We start from the raw sequence: 17845 nt of genomic DNA, 5'->3' as shown, positions 1-17845 counted from the left end.
TGAAAACGAGATGGGGTTGGGACCTAGTTTACCATGGAATATCTGGCCCTCCAGCTATTTCCCCCATGTGATATTTCCAGAGCTTCTTCAGATACAATTCTTTAAATTTTAAATATTGTATAAAGCTTCTAGCTGCCTTGAATGTAGGAGTTTTCAAAGAGGGTGTAAGTACTATCAGTGTGTGTTTAAATGTGAATATGAGTGTTAGTAAAGATACAGGCTAAGCTTCTGTGATGAAGAAACTCAAAAAAAAAAAAAACCCCTGGCTCCAACAAGGTAGAAATTTATTTCTCATATAATAGCTGTAGCCAGATAGTCCAGGGAGGCTGGGCAGGTCTACACAAGAGACCCAACTTCCTTCTGCCCTCTCGTTCTGCCATGCTCTAGAACCGCTCTGTCCAATATGGCATCCACTACCCATGAGTTCCTATTGAGCTCTTGGAGTGTGGCTGGTTCAAACTAGGACATGCTGCAATACATGTACAAACACATACCAGTTTTCAAAGGCTCCGTATGAAAAAAGAATTCAAATATTTCATTAATAACTTTATATAGACTGCATGTTGAAATAATATTTTGGATGCATTGGGTCAAGTAAGATATGTTATTAAATCTAATTTTATCCATTTTTTCTTTGTTTAGAAAATCTTTAATCACACTTGTGGCTCACATTATATTTTGCTTGAACAGTGCTGTTCTAGAATGTAGTGTATTGTCTTCATCTATATGGTAAAAACTGGCTCACAGTACCACATATGTGGTCAGAAAAAAGCAGGAAAGAAAAATAGTAGAAGACAAATCTCTAAGGAGATGATGTGCGATCAGTTCACTCAGATTCCATTGGTGAGGGCTTAGTCACATGGCCCCATCAAGCTGCCCAGAATATAAGGAAACGTAGTGTGTGGGTGGGCAGCCATGTGCTGTACTGGAAAAAAAAGGAGGGAGAATGGATTCCAGGGTAATGTATACTAACTACGTGGTCTCTGTCACGGGTATGTCTCTAGAAAGTGTTACCAGAGTTGACTTTGAGTAGAAGGGCATTGAAGACGTTCCCTGGGTTGAGGGGATGGGGAAAAGAGTAGAAGGACATTCAGAAACCCCATGAAAAATAACCAAAGTAAGATATTTCAACACCTGGTTTGAGGAAGTAAAAGAAGGAAGAAGAGGTAAACAATGGCTCCTGGAGAATAGGGGATTGGCCAAGGGGGAAGATGTCCTTATGTTCAAGGCAGTGCTTAAAAGAAGAAGGTAGGAGGGTGAAGGTAATCAGCTTTCTGCTTCTGTAGGTGGGGCGGAGGAAGGTGGAATATGACTTTGCTCCCACATGTTGTAGAATTGATATGGGAAATCAATAGTCAACTGAGATCCTAAGAGTCTCAAGAACTCAAGACAGAGGATGGTGAAGAGAGAATGTAATGGGCACAAATGTACATGGATGAATCTCCCAGACACAGTGTTGAACAACAGAATCAAGACACAAAAGAATATATACAGTATTGTTCAATTTATATAATGTTCCAAAAGTGGCAAATCTAATCTATGGTTATAGACAGCAAATGCTGATTGCTTGGGGGAGGGTAATGCCTGAGACAGGCTTCTGAGTTGCTGGTAATGCTCTATGTCTTGATCTGGGTGATGTGTATATGGATATGTTGCTTGGTAGTCATTATTCATGGTCAGTGCTTGTCTGTATTAATATTATATTCAATAAAAACTGTATAGAAACAAACAAGCAAACAAGGGGATGGGTGACTATGAGTGATAGAGTGCCTACATTATAGACCAACCATGATTCATTCCTTGGGACTGGGGAGTGGCCGGCATTACCTAAGCACATTGCTGCTCACTTAATACCTGAATGAAATCAAGGTTCTTTTTACAGGGAAGCAGGGGAGAATGGCTGTTAAGTAGGCAGCAAATAGTGACTGATAACATGCAGTTATTTTTCAAATGACTTCACTTCATAGCCATTGACCTGGGTGAATATCCACCATGAATTTTGAAATAAGAAAGATAAGATGCTAAGTAATATTCTCATTCTACTAAAATTATCCTTCCCATATATGGAGAGAGACACACCAGGCTATCAAAACTGGGTCCCTGAGGACAGGTGGGTGGGAAAAATGAGGGGCAGAGCTTGGAAGGGTTTTCTTGGTTTTGCATTGTTTCCCTGACTATAGGAAGCATGTATACTTTTATATTTTTTTGAAGCAGAATTTACTAGGAAGATTAAAATTAAAAAGGTCAATCATCTGGTCAATTAGAAACTAAGGTACTAGTGTAACAGAAAAGAACAAACCTGAATCCATATTAGATCTGTTTCCTTTAGCTTTAACTTTGTGCTCTTTTGCCTGTGCTTAGTCACGCTGGCTCTGCACGTTTTGTAAAAGAATGTTGCCTATTGCCTGAAATAAACGTGGTAGCCCATTCTCTAGGCTCTCTGATGATAAACATGTAACACTCTTCCATTCATACAGAGATAAAAAGTTGCAGAACAGAGAATACAATTTTCTTGTTGGAGGTTTATAGGCACCTTGTGACCAGACCTATACGGACAGCTGTACGAACGAAGGGGAAGCTAGTTCCTGGGACACTAGTCCATCATCTTCTCGGTCTGCTGGCTTTCCAAATAAAGTCACTATTCCTTGTCCCAACACCTTGTCTCTCCATTTAATGGCCTGTCGTGTGGTGACCAATACAAGCTTGGACTCAGTAATACTAGGAATGGGTGAATTTCATAAAGCAGAGTAAGGATAAGACTAGACTAGACTCGAAGGCCGGGTAGCAACACTTTATCTTTTGCTCTTATTACGTCATTAAAAGAAGCACTGTTTTAACTGATTGCCCCCTTAAATAAGCCCCAGATCCCGATGGTACGGTGCTTTCTAAGTGCTTTTGTTCCTTAGAACGAGTTCTTGAGTAACGTTTGAAAACTATTAACATAGAACAGAATTCTCAGCAGGATTCAATTTCTTTCTGTGTCTTAAAATTGTGGAGAAGCGGGTAAGTGGGAAAAAGTCAGTTTTGTCTGGCAACACCCACCTGTCAGAGGCATTTGTTTCCTGGGAGGAGAAAAGGTACCACCATTCTGAACAAAATCAGTTTTTCAGAAATCTGATTCACAGATCTGAGGATTCAGGGCATTCACACAAAGCTTTTTCATTAGCTATTTTGGCATCATTACCACTTCATCTAATAAATGCTAATTAATACTGACACTACAGTGTCAAATTCACCTTCAGGACTTTTCCTCATTTGTGGAGGTTGCCTTAACTTTTTCTCAGGTGTGAAGCAAACAGCAGTAAAAACTTTAAATTCTTCTGTCATTTGTTTAGTACTGAAATTACTCATTTTTGCCTACCTTCTTGACTCAATTTCATATTCAGCTATGCATAAAACAGCTATGCAAATACAATTAAAAATTCATTGTCAAACTGGTATGCATAGATTTTTTTTTTTTAAAAAGAAACACTTCTAGAAATATTGGCTTTGGAGTCTTCAAATTAGAGTCAAGTCCTTTTAAACAATGTGACAATGAAGAAAAGTATACATATATCATTTTGCACATACTGTGTGACTGTATCTGTAGAATTACCAGAAGTGAACGTTTTTACTTTTTTTTTTTTTTTTTTGGTTTTATAGGATTTTTTTCTTGATTGTCAAAGTACATACTTACTATTAAAATCTCTCTCTATATATATGTCAGGTGAAAAGGAGCAGAAAATAGTCCATCACACAGATGGAACCACTGTTAATATTTTAGTCTATTATTTCCAATCATGTATCTTTTCTTCTATAGGCTTTGGAGTCAAATACTCCAGACTTCTGCTCTACTGATGATTAGCTGTGTGACCTTAAGCAAACTATTCATTATCTCTGAGCCTTAGTTTCCTTATCTGTAAAATAGGGAGTATCTATCAATACTTATAATTGTTACGTGAGTGGACTGGAATATGGTATGGTAAAGTCACTGTCTCTTTTAAAAACTCAGGTTTACTAAGGATAATTTACATAGTATAAAATTTACATTTTGTAGTATTAAGTTTTTTAAGTTTTGACAAACATATACAGTCATGGAATCACTACCATGATGAAAATATAGGGAGTTTCTGGCATGAGCAATAACTAATCTAATTTCTGTCTCTATAGATTTGTCTATTCTTGACTTTCCATATAAATAGAATCATACAATATATGGTCTTTCATGACTGATTTCTTTCACTTTGCATAATATTTTAAAGGTTCACCCATGTTGTAACATGTACCAATAATTCATTCCTGTTTATTGCCAAATAATAAACTTCACTGTATAGATATACCATATTTTATTTATCCATTAGCTGATGGACATTTGGATTGTTTCCACCTTTTGGCTCTTATGAATAGTGCTGCCATGAGCATTTGTGTAGAAGTTTTTTTGTGTGTATGGGGAACATATGATTTCAATGCTTTTGAGTGTATAGCTAGGGGTGAAATTGCTGGGTCATTTGATAATTCTATATTTAGCATTTTAAGGAACTGCCAAACTGTCTTTTAAGGCTGCTGAACCATTTACGTTCCTACAAGCAATGTGCAAGGGTTTCTCCCACAACGTAGTCCATATTTCCTTTGTCCTCAACAAGCACCTCGGTTGGTTGTGGCTTTTTGCCTCGTTGGGTAAAACAAACATTTTTTCCTGAAGGGTCTGGGCCGTTAGTATTCCTGCGTGTATTGGGTTGCTGTAGTTTTCCACTGACTTTAATTCCAGGGCACAGTAGTAATAAGGGCTCACCAATACTCTAGGCGTACTCTTTCTTACTCCCTTGTGGAATAGCAATCCACTTCCCCCTTGGGACGTAGGATCCATTGCCCCAGACAGCACAGTATCTCTTTACTCTGTCTATTGATTTAGAGGCAAGACTGGCTGGGTGGCAATCTTATCTTCCAGTTCAATGGAATCATTGTTGCATCTTTTGGTGGAAGCATTTCTCCCTTTAGAGTAAGACCTATAGGCCAGCAGAGCATGAAGTCATGGGAACAGGAAGCAAAAGTGTTGCCACTATACCATTAGGGGTAATAGTAAGTGGTTCTACTCCCATTTCCACCCCTTGATGCCTGGACCTGTGAATCCTGGCTAGGACAGAAAGAACATCATCTATTGAATGCTGACTCAGGACAAGGTCAGCCTCCTGGAGAACCCTGCCCCAACCCTGCAAGGTATTGCCACCTAGCTGACATGATAGCTGAGTCTTCAAAAGGCCATCTCGCTGTCCTATGGAGACAGCTGCTTCAGGATGGTGAGAAACATCTTAAGACCAATGAATTCCCTGAGCATGGGCACACTGCTGCACTTCATTTGCGCTGGAGTTCCTTGATCAGAGGCAATGACAGTGGGTAAGGCACTGTGGAAGCCCATAGAAGGTAGTTTTGGCAGAAGCACTGCGTGCAGGGAAAGCAAATCTGTATACCAAGTAAGCGTCTATTCCAGTAAGAACAAAACACTGCGCTTTCCATGATGGAAGTGGACCAATGTAATCAACCTGCCACCAGGCTGATCACCCCTGGGAATGGTGCCATCTGGGGGCTCAGACTTGGTTTCTGCTGCTGGCAGACTCGGCACTCATCATTGGCTGTAGCCAAGTTGGCCTTGGTGAGTATAAGTCCATTTTGCTGGCTGCTTATATAACTCCCATCCCTGCCACCAGGGCCACTTTGTTGATGAGCCAATTGGTGGATGGCAGAAATGGCTGGGGGAAGAAACTGACTGGTATCCACAGAAGGGGTCATCCTGTCTGCTTGATTATTAAAATCCTCCTCTGCAGAGGTCACCCTTTGATAAATAGTCACATAGGACATAAATATCTTCATGTTTTTCATTCATTCAGAGAGGTCTCCTCACATTCCTTTAAACCTCCTTGCCACCAATTTTCCAATCATGTTCCTTACAAGTCCCTGACCATCCAGTCAAACCACTGGCCACAGCCCATGAATACATACAATTCAGCTCAGAACGTACAATTGCACATCTAGCCGTTTCTCCTTCCAAGAAAAATGAACAACCAGGTGTACTGCTCAAAGTTCTGTCCACCAGGCAGATTTCCCTTCAAAATTGTCCCTTAGGGATGTCCTGGAAAGGGCTTTCAGAATGCAGCTGTCCACTTCTGGGTGGTTTCTGGATATTGTGCAGAACCATCTATAAACCTGATCCAAGTTCTCTCTCTCTCTCTCTGTCAACTGATTGTAGGGAAATCCTCACTCCTTATAGGCACAGGCTGGGAGAGCAGGAGTGGAGACCATGGGCATTTGGGCCACTGCTTCATGTAACTTACTTGTGCCTGCAGGGCCTACTTGAGCCGAATCTTGTATATTCCACCTCTACTTGATGGTGGGGTGCTTCTGTGAACCCCCGACTTTATGGCTTGGTGGGTCAGACAACACCCACAGTACATGATGGGTAGCACAGGGTCACACAATAACTTGATGGCCCATGGTTAATTGTTCAGCCTTTACGAAGGCCCAGTAGCAAACCGAAAGCTATTTCTCAAAAGGAGAGTAGTTGTCTGCAGAGGATGCCAGGGCTTTGCTCCAAAATCCTAAGGGTTTGGGAACTTCCTTGGTGGTCCAGGGGTTAAGACTTCACCTTCCAGGGCTTCCCTCGTGGTACAGTGGTTAAGAATCCGCCTGCCAACGCAGGACACACGGGTTCGAGCCCTCGTCCGGGAAGATCCCACATGCCGCGGAGCAACTAAGCCCATGTGCCACAACTACTGAGCCTGCGCGCCTAGAGCCCGTGCTCCGCAACAAAGAGAAGCCACCTCAGTGAGAAGCCCACGCACCACAACAAAGAGTAGCCCCTGCTCGCCACAACTAGAGAAAGCCCGTGTGCAGCAACGAAGACCCAGTGCAGCCAAAAATAAAAAAAATAAAATTTAAAAAAATTAGCCCTTCTGATGTATATGTGTGTAATGTACAGTGTATTGTTGTTGTAATTTGCATTTTCCTCTTTACTGATGGTGTTCAACACTTTCATGTGTCTTTTGGCCATTTGGGTAGCCTCTCTTATGGAGTGCCTATTCAAGTGCCCATCTCCGTTTTTCTTCTGGGCTGTTTTTCCTTTTTTTTGGTAGAAGTTTAAAAAATATATATTCTAAATTAAAGTCCATTGTTACACATATGCTCCTACTTTCTGCTTTGTTTTTAAACTCACAGTGGTGAATTTGGTGAATAAAATTTCTTATTTTAAATGCAGTTCCACTTATTCAACTTTTCCTTTATAAGTATTATGGTCCCTGTTGATGAAGCCTTTCTTTATGTCATGCTATAAATTTGTATTATATTTTCCTTTCACATTTATATCTAAAATTCACCTAGAATTGATTTATGTGTATATTGTGATGTAGGGGTCAGGATTTATTTTGTATGTTTGGATGTTCAGTTGTCCCAAAACCTTTTATTGAACAGGTCATTTTCCCAGCCTGCTCAGCTGTGTGACCTTTTCATAAATCAATCATCCATGTAAGTGTAGCACTGATTGTAGATTCCTTTCCTGATTGTAGATTCTGTCCTCTGGCGTATTTGGCTATCCTTGCAGAAAAACAACACTCCCTTAATTACTGTAGCTTTATAATAAATCTTTTTCTCCCCTAGAGTAAGTCCTCCTGTTTTTTCCCTTCAACATTTTTTTCAGTATTCTTGGCTCTTTGCATTTTCAAATAAAATTAGAACTGTCTTGTAAGTTTTTATACAAAAGAAACCTGTTAGCATTTTTTAATGGGATTTTATTAAATCCATAACTATTTGGGGAGAACTGACTTCCTTAACTTTAACCCATTAATATGAGTTCCAAGTCTTAAATCAATTAATCCAAGTCTTTAACTCATTAATATGTTATGTCCCTTCCATGTATTTAGGTCTCAATAACGTTTTTTAGTTTTTGGTGCAATGGTTTTTACACAGTTTTCATTTGATTTATTCTTTAAAATATCATATATTTGATGTTATTTGGAATTAAATCATTTAAAATTATATTTTCTAATTGTTTACTGCAGGTATGAAGGAATACATTTGGGTACCTGATGATATTGCTAAATTCTAATAGTTTTTGTCTTATTTTGGATTTGACATGCATAATTATGTCATCTGCAAAGAACACTTATTTTTTTATTCCAATCATTATGCCTCTTCTTTATTTCATTTATTTGTTTGCTTGCTTGTTTATTGCCTTACTGTGCTGGCTAGGACACATTACAGTGTTAAGTTTAAAGTGGTAAGAGTGGTAAGATTGAGAACCTTGTCTGGTTCCCAACTCAGAGGGAAAGCTTTTGCTTTACCATGAAGTACAATGCTTACTATAGGGTTTTTGGTACTCTTTATTTAGATTAAGGAAGTTCCTGTCTATTAATAGTTTGCAAAAAGTATTGACCTTGGGTGGTGAGTTTTATCGAATGCATTACTGTCTATCTTTTTTATGACCATATATGATTTTTTCTTTATTAAAATAAAGAAACGAATTGTAGTCATTACTTCTCGAATGTTAAAACAACCTGTGTTCTTAGAATAAACCCAACTTGTTAGTGATGAATTATTTTTATATGACTTGGACTTGATTTACTTATTTTTTCGTTTAGAATTTTACATCTATGTTTATAAGAGGCATTGTCTGTACGCATTCTTTGATTTTATTTAAACTTCCCCATAATGACAACAACTTCTTCCCAACAAGATGTTCCTGGTACAAATGAAAATGTTCTCATTGGCTATGAACTGAATTGTGTCCCCCTCAAAATTCATGTAAGAACACTAACCCCCAGTGTGACTGTATTTGGAGACAGGGTCTTTAGGAGGTAGTTAAAGTTAAGTGAAGTCCTAAGAGTGGGGCCCTAATCCAATAGGACTGGCAGCCTTATAACAAGAGGAAGGTCTCCCTCTATCCCCTGATGCATGCACTGGGGAAAGGCCATGTGAGGACATAGTGAAAGGCAGCCATCTACAAACCAGAAGGAGAGCACTCACCAGAAACCAAGTTTTCCTGTACCTTGATAATGGGCTTCTAGCCTTCAGAGCTGTGAGAAAGTAACTATTTGTTGCTTAAACCACCCAGTCCGTGGTCTTTTGTTATGGCAACCTGAGCAGACTAAGACATCACCTATATCCAAGAAAGAAAGGTATAAAATCCCACCAGTTACATATCTATCCACCTCTGGGAGTTTTTTGGTTTGCTTGTTTTTTTTTTTTTTTTTTTTTTTTTGGCCACGCAGCACGTCATGCAGGATCTTAGTTCCCCAAACAGGATTGAACCTGTGCCCCTGTGGTGGAAGCTCCGGGTCTTAACCATCAGACCACAAGGGAAGTCCCTCTGTGTGTTATTAACTAACTGCTTTCCTAGCTCATTTACAAGCCCACCTGAGTATGCTATAATGCAAAGACTAAACTGCAAAGTCAACAACCATGAAATTTCTTTATACCAAGTAATATAGAAAAGGAGGAGGATGGCAAAAATATTCAAAATATGCAAAGTCATAAAAACAAGCAAGAAAAATATGCCTCACTGCTATAGTCTTCATTTCTATTACTGACTGCAAGGCTGTAGTTGATAATAATAATTTCATTTTATTCTACTAACAATTCCATGGTTCCTGGGCCCTCAACCAGTACCTAAGCTAGCTGGGAATTTTTACTTGGTGAAGTAATCTGAAGTTTCATTTCTGAAGGGCTTGAGTTCTTAATGGTTCTGTCTTTGCTGGGTTGCAGTGGTTTTCTGTTAACTTTTATAAATGGACAGGGAAGTAGTAAGAAGGGCCCCCAGGGAAAGTCTTCTCATGTCCAGATTTTATTCGCTGATGCCATTTCATAGTAGAAATTGACATTGCACTGACTTGGTTATCAGAATCAATTTCCCCAACTAGTCTCTGTTAGTTCAGGGACATAGGACCTGAAATGGCCAGATGGCAGACTCTACTTCCAATCCAACACATCCTTTTATTGTGTCTCCTGGTGGAAGCATTCCTCCCTTAGGAAGTAAGACCTTGAAACCAGCAGAAGCCAGATGTGTAGGAATTAGAAGCAAAAATTCTGGGAGTGGGTTTTAGGTTTAATAGTGAGAGAAGCCACTCCCACATCCACCTCTTCATTTCCAGACCAATATATGCCAGCAATTAGAGAAATGGCATCATATACTGGGTGCTGCCTCAAAGCATATGATAATGTCCAACATAAAATATGGAGGGGGGGGGTGGAGTAAAAGGATAGAGTTTTTGTATGTGATCAAAGTTAAGTTGTAATCAGCATAAAATAGACTGTAAAATCTATAGAATGCTTTATGTAAGCCTCATGGTAATGACAAAGAAGAAAACCTACAGGGACTTCCCTGGTGACACGGTGGCTAAGATTCCATACTCCCAATGCAGGGGGCCTGGGTTCCCTCCCTGGTGGGGAAACTAGATCCCACATGCATGCCGCAACTAAGGAGCCCACGAGTTGCAACTAAGGAGCATGCCTGCTACAACTAAGACTCAGCGCAACCAAATAAATAAATTAATAAATAAATTAATTAATTAAATATTTTTAAAAAGGAGAAAACCTACAGTAGATAAACAAAAGACAAAGAGAAGAGAATCAAAGTATACCACTATGGAAAATCATCAATTCACAAAGGAAAATAGCAAGAGAGGAAGAAAGGAAAAAGACAACTACAAAACATCCAGAAAACAATTACTAAAATGGGATTAGTAAGTCCTTACATATTAATAATTACTCTAAAGGCAAATATATTAAACTCTCCAATCAAAAGGCATAGAGTGGCTAAGTGGATTTTAAAAAAAGACTCAACTATATGTTGCCTACAACAGATTCACTTCAGCTTTAAAGATATACATAGGCTAAAATTGAGGGTTTGGAAAAAGATATTCCATGCAAAGGGAAAATAAAGAGATTAGTGGTAGCTATAGTTATATCAGGTAAATAGACTTTAACTTAAAAACTGTAACAAAAGACAAAGAAGGTCATTATACAATAATAAAGGGGTCAATTCATCAAGAGGATATAATAATTGCAAATATATGTGAATCCAACATTGGAGCATCTAAATATATAAAACAAATACTAAAAGATCTGAAGGAAGAAATAGAAAACAATGCAATAGTAGGGGACTTGAATACCTTACTTTCAACAACGGATGGATCACTTAGACAGAAAATCAACATGGAAATGCTGGATCTGAATTATACTTTATAGCAAATGAACCTAACATACATACACAGAACATTCCACCAACAGCAGCAAAACACATTCTTCTCAAGTGCACACAGAACATTCTCAAGGATAGATCACAAAACAAGTCTTAAGAAATTTTTAAAAATTGAGATTATACCAAGTATTTTTTCTTACCATAATGGTATGAAACTAGAAATCAGTAACAGGAGGAAAACTGGAAAATTCACAAATGTGGGGAAATTAAACAACACACTTCTGATCAATCAATGGATCAAAGAAGCAATCAAAAAAGAAATTTAAAAAATCTCAAAACAAATGAAAATGGAAACACAACACACCAAAACTTATGGGATTCAGCAAAAGCAGTTCTAGGAGGGATGTCTATTGTGGTAAATGCCTACATTAAGGGAAAAAAGATCTCAAGTGAACAACCTAACTTTACACCTCAAGGAAGTAGGAAAAGAAGAATTAACTAAGTTTGTTAAAGTTAGCAGAAGGAAGCATATAACAAAATCAGAGCAGAAATAATGATATAGAGACCAGAAAGATAATAGATCAGTGAAACGAAGAGCTGGTTGTTTAAAAAGATAAACAAAATTGACAAAGCTTTAAGCTAGACTAAGACAAAAGAGAGGACTTAAATAAATAACATCAGAAATGAAAGAGGAGACATTACATACATACCACAGAAATACAAAGGATTGTAAGAGACTACTATGAACACCAACAAATTGGAGAGCCTTGAAGGAATGGATAAATTCCTAGAAACATACAACCTACTAAGACTGAGTCATAAAGAAATAGAAAACCTGAACAGACTAATAATGAGTAAGGAGATTGAATCCATAATCAAAAACTTCCCAAAAAAGAAAATCTAGGACCAGATGGTTTCACTGGTAAATTCTACCAAATATTTAAAGAATTAATACCAATCCTCCTAAAACTCTTCCAAAAAATAGAAGAGGAGGGGACACTCCCAAACTCATTTTGCAAGGCCAGCGTTACCCTGATACCAAAGCCAAAGACACTGTAAGAAAATAAAACTACAGGCCAATAACCTAATGAATATAGATGCAACAATTTTCAACAAAATATTAACAAATAGAATCCAATGAACATTAAAAGGATCATACACAATGATCAAGTGAGATTTATCCCTGGGATGCAAGGATGATTCCACATACACAAATCATTCAATGTGATACACCACATTAATAGAATGAAAGATAAAAACATATGATCACCTCAACAGATACAGAAAAAACATTTAACAAAATTCAACATTCCTTCATAAAAAAGTTCTTAACTAATTGGGTATAGAAGGAACATACCTCAACATAATAAAGGCCACATATGATAAGCCCACAGTGAACATCATACTCACTGGTGAAAGGTTAAAAAAATTTCCTCTGAGATCAGGAACAAGACAACTATGCTCACTCTTACTACTCCTATTCAACATAGTACTAAAAGTCCTAACCCAAACAATTAGGTAAGAAAAGGAAATAAAAGGCATCCAAATTGGAAAGGAAGAAGTAAAATTGTCCCTGTTTGCAGATGCTATAATCTTATATGTAGAAAATCCTAAAAACTCCACCAAAAACTAGAAGAACTAATAAACCAATTCAGTAAATTTGCAGGATACAAAATCAACATACAAATATCAGTTGTGTTTCTATATACTAACAACAAATTAGGTGAAAAGGAAATAAAGAAAACAATCTCATTTACAATGTCATCAAAAGCAATAAAAATACTTAGGGATAAATTTAACGAAGTAGGTGAATAATCTGTACGCTGAAAACTGTAAGACTTTGATGAAAGAAATAAAAGAAGACACAAATAAATGGAAAGATATTTCATGTTCATGGATCAGAAGAATGAATGTTGTTTAAATGTCCATACTACACAAAGCCAAGTATAGATTCAAGGCAATTCCTGTTAAAATTTCAAGAATACTTTTCACAGAAATAGAAAAAAAAAAAATCCTAAAATTTGTATGGAACCACAAAAGACCCCGAATAGCCAAAGCAGTCTTGAGCAAGAACAGTGGTGGTGACCTTACACTGTCTGACTTCAAACTATATTACAAAGCTGTAATAATCAAAACGGTATGGTACTAGCATTAAACAGACACGTAGACTAACGGAACAGAATCAAAAGCCCAGAAATAAACCCTTGCATATGTGGTCAACTAATATTTGACAAGAGAGCCAAGAATAATCAATGGGGAAAGGACAGTCTCTTTAATAAATGGTGCTCGGAAAATTAGATAATCACATGAAAAACAAAGAAACTGGATCTCTATTTTATACCACTCATGTAAATTAACTTAAAATGGATAAAAAACTTAAACATTAGACATGATGTTGTAAAACTCCTGGAAGAAAACATACAGAAAAAACTCTGACATGGATCTTGGCAATGATTTATTGGATATGACACCAAAAGCAAAGTGACAAAAGCAGCAATTAGTAAGGGGGACTGCATCAAACTAAAAACTTCTACACCACAAAAGAAACAATCAAGAAAATGAAAAAGCAAACTATGGAATGGAAAATATCTGCAAACCGTCTATCTGGTAAGGGGTTAGTATCCCAAATATATAAGGAACTCATACAATTCAATAGCAAAAATCCAAACAATCTGATTAAAAAAATGGGCAGAGGAACTGAGTAGACATTTTTCCAGAGAAGACATCCAAATGGCCAGAAGGCACATGGAAAGATGCTCAACATCACTAATCACTGGGAAATGCCAATCAAACCCACAATGAGATATCACCTCATGCCTGTTAGAATGTATATTTTATATATATATAAAAAGACAAGATGTAACAAGTGGTGGTGAGGATGTGGAGAAAAGGACACCCTTGTGCACTCTTGGTGGGAATGTAAATTGGTGCAGTCACTATGGAAAACAGTACGGAGGTTTCTCAAAAAAATTAAAAATAGAACTATCATAAGATACAGCAATCTTGCTTCTGGATATACATCCGAAGGAAACAAAAATAGGATGTCAAAGAGATAACTGCTCTCCCATGTTCATTGCAGCACTATTCACAGTAGCCAAGAATGGAAACAACCCAAGTGTCCATCGACAGATGAATGGATAAAGAAAACATGGCATGTATATATACAATGGAATATTATTCAGACAAAAAAGAAGGAAACCCTGCTATTTGTGACAACATGGATGAACCTTGAGAGCATTATGTTAAATGAATTAAGTCAGACAGAGAAAGACAAATATCGTACAATTTCATTTATATGTGGAATCTAAAGAGTTGAACTCACAAAAACAGAGAGTAGAGTGGTGGTTACCAGGGACTGGAGGTGGAGGAAATGGGGAGGTGTTGGTCAAAGTGTACAAACTTCCAGTTATAAGATGAGTGAATTCTGGGGATGTAATATACAGCATGGTGCCCGTAGTTAACAATACTGTATTGTATTAAGAGAGTAGATCTTAAATGTTCTCAACACACACCAAAAAATGGTAACTATGTGAGGTGATAGAGGTATTAACTAACCTTGTTGTGGTCATCATTTCACAATATGTATATATGTGTATCAAATCATCACACTGTACACTTTAAACTTACATATATGTCAATTATATCTCAACCAAATGTAAAATAGCTAGCTAGTGGGAAGCAGCAGCAGAGCACAGGGAGATCAGCTCGGTGTTTTGTGACCACCTAGAGGGGTGGATAGGGAGGGTGGGAGGGAGGCTCAAGAGGGAGAGGATATGGGGACATATATATGCATATGGCTGATTCACTTTGGTGTACAAGAGAAACTAACACAGTATTGTGAAGCAATTATACTCCAGTAAAGATCTATTAAAAAAAATAAAGCTGGAAACAAATAAACAGAAGAAAAGAAGAAAGAGGCCTAGGATAAACCCTAGGGAGAGAAAAGGAAGCTTACAAAGAATTAGAAAAAGCAGCCAGAGAAACAGGGGAGAAACAAGAAGAGTAGGCGTTGTGGTAGCTAAGGAAACAAAATATCTCAAAGAGGGAGATTGCAGTGGTGTCAAATGGTGCAGAAAATGAGGAATGATTGGGGAGGTCTTTGATGACCTTGGCAAAAGCAGTTTGGGGGAATGGTGAGGGTGGAGACCAAAAGGGGAGCGGTGGGTGGGCTGAAGTCGGAGAGGAGGCGAGGTGATGGAGCAGCTGTGGTCAGAGTGGGGCGTGTGAAAGCCAAGTCAGTTTCCTGAGTTGCCTTTGCAGTTCTTTCTCTGCCCACTGGCTCCCACCCCCGCCTCACGCCCACACGCGTGCATTCCTCTACAAATACTGCTGGTGGCAGGAGCCCCGTACGTCCTGAAATTGGGTGACAGACTTCCTAGATGTCTTTCATCCTTCATCCCTCAGTTCCACCCCCGCAACCGCAGGCACAAATGGGTTGTTATCCGTAGCTTCCCCAAAGCTAGTTTTGTTTGTTTCCAATTTCACACGCCACACTGCCATCAACTTTTAAAATGCAGATATGATCATCTTTTCCCTCTGCTTAAATTAAGGACACTCCAGCACGTGTAAGTTATGTGCGAATTGCTCAGCATAACCTCCTAGGCTTTCCAAATTCTGATTCCTGCCCCTCCCTCTCCTCTTGGCAAATGAAGCTTACGCTCTCGCAACTACAGCTCCTCAGACTTTTTCAGACTAGCCCTGCTCTTGCGTCTTTTCCTTTTTCCAGGTGTTTGGAAGAGTTTCTACTCATCTTTCAAGATCAGCTTCAAGCACTTCTTCCATGGTAATCCCCTCCCTGTCCACCCCATGATCACTCCTGTCCTTCATCCTTTATTTCTGTTATTGTTCGCTACCCTTTATCCCATCCATCCTTTATTGTGTTGTATGTTTACCTTCCCCAGCAGACTGTCACTTCCTGGATCACAAAAACTATGGTATTCATCTTTGTATTTCTAGGATTTATGACAGTGCCTGGCATGGTGAGTGAATCTTAAATTGCTGTATCAACGACAACTAGGGGAGCAGTACTGATATTTCTGATATCTCTGTTCCTGCTTTACCAATATCAGAGGTCCGTCTGCAGAGCAGTGAAGGATGCGTGCCTCATAATCACATTAAGTCCCCAGGTGTCCCTGGCCTCCAACGAGCAAGCATCCTCTCCTCAGCAGACCCGGGTCTTTTGTTCAAGTCCACCTGAGATATCAAAGACCTTTCTTCCCATTGTCAGGACCCTGGAGCTCTTTTCTTGGCTTTTCAGTCCAATCAGCTCCCTGAGGATTCTGCTCCAGAGACCCAGAGGGAGCCCCATGGCTGGGTGCGAATGGGATGCCAGACGGCTACTCCTCCTTGTTCCCTGACTGTGGGCTCAGGGCTAAAGGAGATATTGGCTTCTGGGAAATATCAAAAGCTGGAAATAACAAAAGCTGCTGTAGCACCAATGAGGCCAGTCTAGGTAAAACTGAAAAACAAGAATTATTCCAAATGTACCTATCTTTTACTCTTTGTTCCATCTGATTATACTTTTTCTGCTTTTATCCTGTTCATATCTGCTTTAGACCAGTTGACAGTGGGTACAAACAATTTTCTTCTCGGTCACTTCTTCAAGTAGATCACCTTTTCACTTAGTCTGGGTTGCTTTAAAAGTTCCCCCATTACTCGCTATTATAGTTGAATTCTTGAATTCTGATAGCATAAAAAGAAAATGACTCCACGCTAGTATCCTGCTTGTGATCAGTTAGGCACGACTGAATTCTCATCCACTAAATTGATACCAATAGGAGTCACGGAAGATCGTTCTTAATAGGCCGGCTTGTAGTAATTGTTCCTGCTATAAAGTGATTTCCACTTCATTTATATAGTACTTCATTTTTTAATGTGTTCTAAGGAATAATCCGACAGGGTCTAATTCAACAATTTCTATAGATCAGTTATTTCAAAGGTAATAACTTGCCTTATAAAGTGACTGTAATTATTGTCACCTCCATGTGGGTTTCCCAGAATGGCACTTTTTGAACGAACCAGGAACATCATTATGTACTTGGGTCACGTACTCCATATTTTTGTGTCTTTCCTCCTTGGGCAGATAAGACTGTAAAGGTGGTAGGAAAACACAGGCAACCAGTAACGAGGGCCTGGAGCCATCATGTAAGGCCAGACTCTTTCTCCCCTAATAGCCCAAATGGGGCACACTTCACTGCCCCACTGTGTCTAGCACTTGGGGTTCTCCCTCTCTCTGTGTGTGAGGATTATAGACTAGGGTAGGGTCAAACTCCGATGATGTAATGAGGGTGGCAATCTGCTTGTTTACCGGGCCAATTTCACCTGTGTGGTGTGGTGCAGGGCTCAGGGTGAATTGCTATTTACCTGTCTACAGGTCTACCTTGTTATTCTCTTGTTTCCTACATCCCAGGCTGATTTTGGCAAAGTTATGTTTCAAAGTAAAAGTTGTCATTTACTGAATTACTCAGTAGCTCCCAAGTGACTTTAATGAAAGAATTAGTTAGTCATACTCCTTCCTGAGTGGTAACAATGAATCTTGACATAAAAGATGTGACTTCCTAAAGCCAGTGCTGCTCAGGACTGCCCCTAAGAGTCCCTTCACCAGGGCCACAGGACCCAGGAGGCCTTCAGGACTGTGACACCCAGCAAAGACACTGGCCATCTGCAGAGGTGGCCAAATTG

The 17845-nt window shown here is 38.9% G+C and overlaps 1 pseudogene; it reads right to left on the bottom strand.

Moving 5' to 3' along the window:
• Positions 1–4559: 4559 nt before the first annotated feature.
• The window catches only part of LOC132347341 (uncharacterized), a 36877-nt pseudogene continuing 23591 nt past the window's right edge, over positions 4560–17845 (bottom strand).

The sequence above is a fragment of the Balaenoptera ricei genome, chromosome 14 (genome assembly GCF_028023285.1).
Source record: "Balaenoptera ricei isolate mBalRic1 chromosome 14, mBalRic1.hap2, whole genome shotgun sequence".
Taxonomy (NCBI): domain Eukaryota; kingdom Metazoa; phylum Chordata; class Mammalia; order Artiodactyla; family Balaenopteridae; genus Balaenoptera; species Balaenoptera ricei.
The sequence above is the reverse complement of the archived record's forward strand: the minus strand, read 5'-3'. Positions and strand labels throughout refer to the sequence as shown.